General features: G+C 48.4%; 1 pseudogene; it reads right to left on the reverse strand.

The window, feature by feature from the left end:
* Window positions 1–2,171: 2,171 nt before the first annotated feature.
* LOC131444096 (uncharacterized) lies at window positions 2,172–5,076 on the reverse strand (annotated as a pseudogene).
* Between the last annotated feature and the right edge of the window lie 5,059 nt (window positions 5,077–10,135).

Here is a 10,135-nt window from a genome sequence, read left to right on the forward strand (position 1 = left end):
AGTCACTCGGCAACTCTCTACACTGTGGTTTGATACAAAAAACAGTGATTCCCCCTGGTACATGGGTAAAGAGATTGGTGAAGTTGATAGCAGACTTCTAAAAATCAAACCACCGGTTGAGATTACTAGGACACCAAGGTCATTGACTGAAAGGAAGTTCTGGAAAGCTTCAGAGTGGCGAGCATTTCTCCTTTTCTATTCTCTACCTGTACTGAAAGTCATACTCCCTGCAAGATTTTGGAACCATTTGTTACTACTGGTGTTTGGCATATATACACTTTTGCAGGATACCATAAAAACCGAAAGCATCCTGATAGCAGAGCTAGCTCTAAAGAAATTTGTCATTGTGTTCCAAAGACTGTATGGGAAAAAACAACATGACCTTTAATATACACTCGCTAACACACACTGCTCAAGGTGTCAAACACTGGGGGCCATTATGGGCTACATCAACCTTTTCATTTGAATCCAATATGGGCACTCTCATGAAGTATTTTCATGGAACACAGTATGTCCCCTCACAAATAGTCAGAACATTTCTGTTGTGGAGAGAGTTGCCAGAAAGGGCCAAGAACACTATCCACCCAGAACATGAAAAGGTTCAATCTTTTGTTGAAGAACTTTACTTTAGTAAAAGAAAAACAGCAAATTGTAAAATACTAAATGAAAGTGTCAGAGGTTTTGGTCATCCCCCAGTGCAAAAAAGTATTCAAATTTCATATAGGCTTGCCATTGCAAAGCTGTGTGGAAATCTAAGCGACTGCTACTGGTCTTAAAACCGCTTTTTGGTCGATGGAGTTCTGTATCACAGTCAAAACTATGTTAGACTAAATAAGAGATACAACAGTGCTGTATCCTTGAAAGATGGAACATTTTTTTTAATTAAAGACTTGATTATTTTTAAACAAACATGTTCACATCAAATGTCTGCAATTTGTTCATGTGCCAAACTGTGTTGTGTTTTAGTTGAGGTACTTACTAAATCAGACAGGCCTGTATGTAAAGATTCACAGATCAATGTACAAAGTACTTTCATATATGAGGTTAAAAAAACTGAAACTGTTAATGCTGTCTGGCCTGACATGATTAAAACAAAATGTGTTCTTGTTGAAACAGATAATGCTGTGTACATAACACCATTGCCAAACCCTTATGAAAGGGACTAGAACTTGATCAATAAACTCAAGTCAAATGTTTCTCGGTTCTGGTGTATGTTTTTAAGGTACATAAAGATAATGCAATTGAGCACACATACTATTTACTGTAAACTTTTAAAGATGAGCCACGGCCATGTAAATGTAGGGGTCAATGACTTGACCTTATTTCTGTACTTGGATCAAGATATACTAAGTATTAGTACTTTGTGGCAGAAAGAAGTAAAACGTATACTAAAGTACTAGTATAAGCTTTAGTATTAAAGTGTAATTGTAAGTCTTAGTATTAATGTACTTAGTCTTAGACTATTCTTTATACTTTTCAGGATAAGCCAAGTATACTTCACTATACTTTCGTATATATAGTATATAAAAAGTAAACTTCAAGTACACTGCCTCAGTTTTAGTATAAAATAAGTATACTTGTAGTCAGGGCCGGTTCTAGGCAGGCATATATGAGGGGGCAGTCAGAAATGTGAAGGGGGCATCATGTGTACACATCATGCTCCAGCACTTTTTTTTCTGTGCTTATAGTAACGATGCTTTCTTCATTGAAAGGGGTCTATGTGTCCAACCCCAACCTAAAGAAGTGGATTGCACTTTGTCAGGCCTCTACCTTCAGACCTGTCCAACTTGGGTGTCCCACCTGAAGACTAAGCTCCTGCTGGTATAGCTCTTAAGGTCACTGAGGCACACAAACGTTAGGTTACTCACGTAACCCCGGTTCTCTGATAACCGAGTGAGGTATCTCACTATGGGAAACGCCCTCTGCGTGACCGATCATGGAAGCTCCAATGACACCACGTCTGTCATATGACAGACCAATCAGCTCGAGATGCACGGGCCAGCTCGCCCCCCTTATAAGCGTCCTGCGCTCCCGCCATTCTCAAGCGTATTTCTTCCACCCCACCTATGCAAGTAGGGCAGTGTGTGTGAGATACCTCACTCGGTTATCAGAGAACCGGGGTTACGTGAGTAACCTAACGTTCTCTTTCAAACCTCCCTCGGTATCTCACTATGGGAGATATAGCCCACTCCCGGATTTGCATGCTCCGAAGCCCTCAAAGCCGCGACCCGCAGTGGGTCGACACCCTAAACCCTCCCCATGGGCTAGCACGCAATCAACCTGAACCCACACTCAGGACTGAATGAGCCAGAGAAGTCTTGGTCACATCCAGCCTGTAAAACCGAATGAACGTGTGTGGGGATGCCCAACTGGCAGCGGCACAAATATCCCTCACTGATACGCCCCTGAAAACGGCCCATGAGGTGGCTATGCCCCTGGTGGAGTGGGCCCGAAGCCCATCCGGGGGCTGCAACCCACGACTCTCGTGAGCCAGGATTATAGCCTCCACCACCCAGTGTGACAGGCGCTGGCGCGTCGGGGCCCTCCCCCTGTGAGAAGGAGCCCAGGACACGAAAAGCTGGTTGCTCTTTCTGAACCCCTTGGTCCTGTCCACGTAGATGCGTAAAGCTCTCACAGGACACAGAGCATTGAGCCGTTTTTCATCCTCTCCTGCAAACGGCGGTGGGTGAAAAGCGAGCAGCTCAAGTGTGGAACAGCTGTAGGCAGAATCACTAACCTTAGGCACAAATGCCGGGTTAGGACGTAGTATCACTTTCCCATAATCTGCGGAGAACCGCATACATGAGTCGTGCACAGACAAAGCATGTAACTCACCGATCCTGCTAGCTGATGTCAAAGCCAGCAGCAGGATAGTTTTAAGGGAGAGTACCTTTAAATCAGCAAACTGTAACGGCTCGAAGGGCAACCCTGAGAGCGCCTCCAGAACCATGGGTAAATCCCATGACGGGACCAGAGGTTTACGCACGGGCCGCAGGCGGCGCGCACCCCGCATGAACCTCTTAATTAGAGGGTGCTGCCCGACAGGTGCACCTCCAAACCCCACATGACAAGCTGAAACAGCGGCCAAATAAACCTTAATGGTGGAAAAAGCTTTATCACCGTCCATTAAGTCCTGCAGGAAGCATAACACCTCTGGGACCGAGCACTGAAACGGAATAATCTGCTTAGCCTCACACCACCGTTCAAACACGCGCCATTAATTAACATATAATGATCGCGTGGATGGCGCCCTTGCGCATTGAATAGTCTCAATCACCCTAGATGGGAGACCAGACTCGTGTAAATTCACCCTCTCACGTGCCAAGCCCAGAGAGCCAGCCGTTCGGGGTGTGGATGAAAAATCTGCACGCGCGCTTGTGACACCAAGTCCGTGCGTAACGGCAACGGCCATGGCTGGCTGTGGACGAGCTGCATCAGCTCCGCCATCCACGGTCTGCTGGGCCAGTAAGAAGCTATCAGGATTAGTGATAACTTCTGTTCCCTCACTCTGATCAGAATCGGAGTGATGAGGCCGAGTGGAAACGCATACAGCAGCACGTTTGGCCACGGGTGCGCCAGTGCGTCCACACCCAGCGGTGCGTCCCGGTCTCTTAACGAGAAAAACAGGGGACACTGTGCGTTTTCGTGCGATGCGAAGAGATCTACGGACGCTCGGCCGAACCTCTCCCATACCTGGTGGAGTACCTCGGGGTTCAGTCTCCACTCGCCATACAGGGGATTCCCTCTGGTGAGTAAATCCGCTCCGCTGTTCAGTACACCCGGCACGTGCGCCGCGCGTAACGATAACAGGTGTTCGCTGCCCCATAATATCAGACTCTGAGCCAGCCTGTGTAACTTCACAGAGCGCGTGCCTCCCTGTCTGTTTATGTAGGCTACGGCTGTTGTGTTGTCCGCTCTGACCAACACATGACACCTTCCCAGGAGAGGCAGAAAATGTTTGAGTGCCAGGAAAACAGCCAACAGCTCCAGGTAGTTTATGTGTGCCTGGAGAAGCGTCGGGGGCCAGGTCCCGTTCACTGACCTCCCCTCGAAAACCGCTCCCCAACCCGTTAACGAGGCATCTGTCGTAACTGTTTTCCTCATCACTACGGCTCCCAGTGGGACGCCGGAAGTGAATATCCCCGGGTCTCTCCAGTAACGGAGAGCTAGGCAGCATTCCGGGGAAACCCTCACCATACGTCTGAGATGGCGTCGTGCGTCCAGGCGCAGCGAGGTTACCCAGCGCTGAAAATCCCTCATTTTCAGCAGTCCCTGAGGAACGACAGAAATTGATGATGCCATCAGCCCTGACAGCCGGAGACAGTCTCGTAATGACACTGAATTCCCCCGCTGAAAGAGAGCCAAGTGACGGCGAAAATTTTCCGCCCGAACCTGAGACAGAAAAACCCGAAATGAAACAGAGTTTATTTCGAGACCCAAATACTCGATACTCTGAGTGGGAGACAAAACACTCTTTGTGTGGTTTATACTGAAGCCTAGGCTGTTCAGCCTGACTATCAGTCTCTGCGTGTCCCTCTTCGCCTCCTCCCTGCTGGGAGCGCAAAGGAGAAAATCGTCCAGATAAGCAAACACTCTGAGGCCCGATGCTCGCACCGGGTTCAGAGCTGCTTCCACACATTTGCTGAAGACCCTCGGAGCTAACGACAGCCCGAAAGGCAGGGTCTGGTACTCGTAGGCTGCTCCCCTGAAAGCAAACCTGAGATATTTCCTGTGTGCTGGATATATGCTTATATGAAAATAAGCGTCCTGCAGATCCACAGAAGTGAACCAATCGCCTGGTCTGATGGATCGGAACAGAACATTGTGTGTGAGCATTTTGAACTTGTATTTTCGAAGGTGTAGATTGAGGCAACGCAGATCCAGGATCGGACGTAGCGAACCGCCTTTCTTTGGGATGAGAAAATAACGGGAGTAAAAACCCTGATTTCTCTCCTCCTCCGGTACAATGCGAACCGCCCCTCGGCTTAATAGAGAAGATATTTCGCTCTCTAAAGCCTCCGCGGCTTCCCCAGAAGCTTCTGTCGTCAGCACCCCGTTGAAGCGAGGCGGCTTCATCGCAAACTGCAGCCTGTAACCCCTGACAACGGTTGTAAACACCCAGGGGTTGACTGCGCATGCGCGCCAAACCTCCGCTCTGACAGCGAGAGGACCAGGGGGCCTGAAGCTTAACGGACCAGTTGCACCCTCTGGTGGCGACAGACTGTCCTGCACCTCTTGGTTTTTTGTTTTGTTTTGTTTTTGCTTCGCCCTCGGCTTTGTGAATAAGCCTGGATGCAACAGCGTGTTTATTAAAAAACCATGTGAAGTGCTTGGTGTGAACATAGCACGTTTTCCCTCTACCCTCTGAACTTGAGGGGGGGGGATACAAACTCTGCACTGGGGGAACGAGTGCTTGCTTCGGTCTGTGAACGGAATGACCAAACGGGGCCATCACACAGCGCTGACCGGAACATTGGTCCAACATGTCCATCCTCCTTCTCTTGGGAGGAGAGGGAAACAACCGGTCTGTTCCGGGGGGGCTCAGAGCAGAGATCTCTGTGAGTGCTGACTGCTGAGCTTCTGTCCCCACGAACCACAGCACCTATGCCGACCGCTTTTTCTTTCCGTCCGGGGGGTGGGACGGGCGGTTCGGCACGGCGCCTGGAGCGGCGGCTACAGCGGCGAATGATTTTCTGGGCCAGCGTCTCTGGGTCTGCGCTCCGCGTTGTTGAGACGACGACTGCTCAGACGCTCGCGGCTTGGGCTCATTATAACCGCTGCCGCGTCCTCTCGCTGCAGCCGCAAACCCGTGACGTGGTGGCGGTGCGGGGCGAGGAGCGACTTTACGTGGAAGGCAGAGGTCGAAGGCTTCACCCTGCTTCTTCCTAAGGTCACTGGTTTGTTGCATGGCCGTGACAGCCTCACCAAACAAGCCCTTAGCCCTGGACGGGTCGAAAGGAGCGTCAATTATGACCTGTTTGTCCTGGTCAGGCAGGCTGGAAAGGTTCAGCCAGAGCGCTCTCTCCCCTGCCACTGCGAGCCCCATGACGCGGCCGCAGCCCTGGACCGCACCTCTGGAAACACGGAGGGTGAGATCCGTGACGACACATATTTCCTCCCAAACCTTCGGACTCGGAGAGCCCTTATCCAGGAGGAGACCCATTTCCTGGAAAAGCTCAGCCTGGTAGGCCATCAGCAGGGTGACAACATTTAAGTTTTTCACTGACTGGGCTGCTGATTTATACACCTTCTGGTACATGGAGGCAGCGAAGCGCTCCGTTCTGCCCGGGAGGGCAGGGCCAGCTGCGGAGAGCGCGGAGCGCCGGCCGGGGTGGAGGTGAGAAGCCACCGCCTGCTCCACTACTGGGGGATCCCCAAGACCCCACTCCTCGTTGTTTACGACCTCCAGGCCAGAATAACCCTTAACGGGAACTCTGTGGCGGAAAGGTTTATCCCAAAACCGCTTCATCTCCCTCATGCACGCTGGGACGGCGGGCATGACATGACTCGTCGGTGTACGGCGGGAAGGCAGAATTTTACCGTCGTAAAGATCCCTTTCCTCACCCTTGTCATCCGGTGACGCGGGCCAGTCGATACCCAGCCGGGATGCTGCCCGCTTACACACCTCGTGCAAGTCGACCTCCGGAGGAACAGGGGAGGGTTGGATTTCTCCGCTGAGGCAGCTGCCGGGGTGGGAAGTCTGGGCTGAGGGGAGGATGGCGTCTTCGTCATCGTCGTCGTTCTCTTCATTGAGAAGATCCAGATTATCATCCTCCTCCACACACTTTGCCTCGAACTCGTCCTCCGACTCTAGGAGCTGTTTGAACAACGGCAGGAAATCCTCCTCCATGAGGGTGTCCCAGCTTGCGCTGGTTGTAGCCTTAGCCGGCTTCGGCTTATCCACACTGTCCGAGAGGCAGGGGTCGGCCTTAGAAGCGGCTGAAACTCTGAGGCGCCGCTCCAGAATTCTAGCTGGCAAGGCGCTGCAGTGCTGGCAGCACTCGGAGTCCGCGAGTGACGCTTGAGCATGTTGGACTCCCATACAAGCAATACAGAGAGGATGTGGGTCTCTCCCCGAAATTGCGAAACCGCAAGCGGCTGGACAAGGTCTTTCACCTTGCCGCTGGCCATTGTCCCCTTAGAGGATGCGGTAGTCATACCTAACCTTGACGGTCAGTAAAGAAAAGAAACACCACGTCAGACCTCGACGGCTAACGAAGTGTACAAAAAAACGCCTAGCTTTCTCAACGAAAGCAGCGAGAAACAAAAAACAGTGTACAGTCCTGAATATAGAAATATTCACGCTCGGTGACTACCTTGACGGCGCGTCGGAAGAGCAGTTAAATGAATAATCTCAAACAGGACCGCTGAGGAGCTCGGTGATCTTCACGGTGGAAGAAAGCGAGAATGGCGGGTGCGGAGCGCAGGGCGCTTATAAGGGGGGCAAGCTGGCCCGTGCATCTCGAGCTGATTGGTCTGTCATATGACAGACGTGGTGTCATTGGAGCTTCCATGATCGGTCACGCAGAGGGCGTTTCCCATAGTGAGATACCGAGGGAGGTTTGAAAGAGAACCCCCTGACCACAATAAGGTGGCAATCCCTCAGGGGGGAAACTGAAAAATAAAAATAAAATAAATGAATAAAATAAAATAAAACATCCTTCATCCAGATTTTATCAACCAACAACATAACATTTATCTTAACTGGATGGTCTAATTCTCAAATTTTAACCTAAAAAAGGACTTCACACACTATAGTCAATATTTACAAAACTGAAAGGTAGTCTTATGAATAATAATAAAACATCTTCTCAAACTAATTTATAAAACACAACAGATATACAGCAGAACTATTTTTTTTTTGGCAACTTAACAGCTTTAAAAAACGAATTTCTCTCTGCTGTGATTATATAAAAAAAAAACAGTACAGAACTACAGCCTGGGGCGGGGCTTTACGTAGGGGTCCGTCAGACACAGGTCACTTGTCTTCAGTTTGTCACATGCAGTGGACATGGCGCTGCTCCTTCAAAGTCTAACCCACTCCGTGGCCGTGCTGAAACCTGACACAAACTGTCAGGCTACGTCTTGGCTCATTTGCATACTGCAACAGTGATTGGATGTTTACTGAGGGCTGAGGGGTGTGTGCGTGTCTGTGCTGTGCAGCCTGTGAATACAAGCACAGCGGAGGGACAGAGAGATGAGAGGGATGTATCGTGTGTGTCCCTTTTTCGGCGGATTATGAAGTCATGAAAACAACATAGCTGATACTAAAGTGAGTCGAGTCGATTAGAGTCATCACATTTCCTTCAGATGAGACTTGAGAAAACTTTGCTCTGTGGTTTGTTTCCTGTTCAGCAGCAGAATCACTTCACAGACGTTCAGCAGCTTCATGACGATCATTTCCTGCTTTCACAAGGTAACGGAACTAAACTCATCTCATCACACGTGACTTTGAGTGGACGTGATGTTTTTACTGTGAAGCTCATGAATCTCACGTCACTGACTCTTGTTCAGTGACTGAGGTTTTTACACAGAATGAATTGACCCTGTAGTGACTTAGAGAGGCTTAAATGTCTGGTGTAATACTGCAAACTTGTCTCATTATGGGATGTGAACATGTCCTGCTTCCTCTGAACGTGAAGAAGGCCCAACCCTTTAGAAGCAGCTCTGCTGACACAGTATAAATGCTGACATCTGCTGGTTGACATGTGATATTACACACTGGAATCACGTGGATGCTCAGAACCCACGAGCTGAACTTCTGTATGGTCTTAATTCACTGAGTGATGGTTTGACATCAAACATATTTAAATGTAACATCTATAAACACAAACTCTTGTTAACGACCAGATGTTGTTTGGAGCTCAAACGTCACCTGGTTGTAACAAAAGACTTTTCTACAAGTTCACTGTGTTTGTTTTTGTAGAGAGAGTCGTGTTCCTTTGTCACAGCTAAAGAATCAATCATGGAGTAAAAGTGACAGCTACAGTGAAAAGTGGAATTTCCTGTTCAATAATTCCTAAGATATGAACTTGTTTTCTTTTACTTTGACCTTTGTCTGAAAAGTGGATCCTCTCTCAGCTAACTTGGCTAATGCTGCTAACTGCAAAACAATCACTTCCCTGTTACAGATCCATCATGTTCTTATGACTTAAGTCCGCCTCCTCTGACTCACTCTGTCTCCATCAGCTGTTTAGTGTATTTCACATATAAACAATTTAAAAAAACACATAGACGATAACACATAAAAGGACATGTGACGTGCAGCAGAAACACGGATTGAAAAAGAAATGCACTGAAAATGAAAAAGTTGTAACTTTTTGTCGACGTGATGTTTTTACTGTGAAGCTCATGAATCTCACGTCACTGATTCTGTTGTTCAGCGACTAAAATGTTTGTAAATCACTGGTTTAGAGGACATTTGTGCTTTTGGTGAAAGAGAAGTTCTGCTGGACTGAAAGATCAGATAGTGACTGATAATTTTATGTTTCCGGTGAAAACAGATTACAGCCATTGTAGGTGAAAAAAAAGGATCCAGAGGACGAGGTCATATTTTGATAAGATTTAAGAAACTAAAGTTAAATTAAACGTTTATTCTCAATCGTCACAATTAACGACATCTCTTCAAAGTCCAGATGTTTAACATACATATGTATCTATCTATTGGGCAGCTTCTTACCTGACCACCAGAGGGCGGGCTCTTCTGTTAAACCAGTGGACTCACCTGCAGTGAAGGGCTGTAAAGTGTGATACAAACAGCATCTTGAGTGAGTTGTGAGTCGAGCTGTGACGTTCACGAACGAGTCAAATCTTTTTAACGGCTCTTTGAAATGAACCAGTAACTGAGTGACTGAAAGTCCATTATTAGCATAAACCAATGGGCTGTGCCGATTGTTCAGTCAGCCAATGAGGGTCATGTCGGCCAATTCTGTGGTTAAAAAAAGTCTTCTTGCTGACCGGCCCACATTAGGTCAATGTGGTCCACCCATGTTAGCAGAACTTGTAATGAGTGAGTTTTATTCTCCCAGCAGGTGGCGCTCTGTAGAGTTGTTCCGATTCCGATACCGGTATCGGAAATGCCTCCGATACTGCCGAAAATGTGGGTATCGGTATCGGCGAGTACTGGAGTCCATGC

The sequence above is a fragment of the Solea solea genome, chromosome 17, assembly GCF_958295425.1.
Source record: "Solea solea chromosome 17, fSolSol10.1, whole genome shotgun sequence".
NCBI classification, from domain to species: Eukaryota; Metazoa; Chordata; class Actinopteri; order Pleuronectiformes; family Soleidae; genus Solea; species Solea solea.